A 1,056-nucleotide genomic window follows, 5' to 3' on the forward strand; every position below is an offset into this window, starting at 1 on the left:
TTTTTTTTTTGAATGAAAAATAGAACCACCCAAAAATTCCATTGAGATCATATTGGTAAGTGGATTATTGTGTTTAATGCTAGGTGTCTAAGAATTAATAAAATTGCTGTTTACAAATAGGTAGAGGATTTCTTCCTTGCTTCCCTACCTTGTTTCCTGCATCCTTCTTCACTGCTCTTATAAAATCCTTACTCAATCATCAACAGAAACATATCATACGAAGAGCTTTTCATGAAAAGATGACATTTATCTTACTGTAATGTTTTTCTCTTGCTCAATAAAATACCTCACTAAAATAAAACACTGCAACAAAATAAATGTCAAATTTTTAATAATTTTTTAAAACCCAGTTGTTTGTCCCCTGAGAACTGACTCGGTGGTGAGCACACAACGTGATATATAGATGATGTATTACAGAATTTTACACTTAAAACCTATGTAATTTTTCCATTGTTACCCCTAATAAATTTAATTTTTTTAAAAACTCACTTGTTTGTGATACAGGAGCTGGGTTCATTGTAGTTGGAATTCATCTTTTCTAAAGAGGCACAGTATTGTAGTTGCTAAGTTACCTCATGTGAGAACTATCATGTGGTTAAATTATAGTTCCTTTTAAATATGACTAGGCTTGAATTGAAATGGGATTTTTTTCAAATACTCTCCATAAAAGGCCTGAAAAAAGGTGCTGGGCCTTTTTTGCCCAGTCATGACTACCAAGTATGGCTGGCATGCTACTGGGGTATCTGGAAGGCAACCGCAGCCCTCCTCCTCTTTAACCCTTCCCACAGCTTCCTACATACTTGGTCAGAATGGAAAAAGTCCTACATTTAATAAAGGATAGCAATCCATAATATATGTCTTCGAGGGGAAAGGAACAAAGAGGTTCCCTCTTCCACCTGCTTGCCTGTTTAATGGAAACACACGCATGCACACACCGATTACAATTATTCATTTGTTGAACAAATAGAGAGGTTTTGCAGTGTTAGCAACAACCACCGAAACATTAAATTAGCACAGAGACCCCACGAGGAACAGTGCTGATAGTTACAGAATGTG

Source organism: Hipposideros armiger, unplaced genomic scaffold (assembly GCF_001890085.2).
Source record: "Hipposideros armiger isolate ML-2016 unplaced genomic scaffold, ASM189008v1 scaffold_1242, whole genome shotgun sequence".
NCBI classification, from domain to species: domain Eukaryota; kingdom Metazoa; phylum Chordata; class Mammalia; order Chiroptera; family Hipposideridae; genus Hipposideros; species Hipposideros armiger.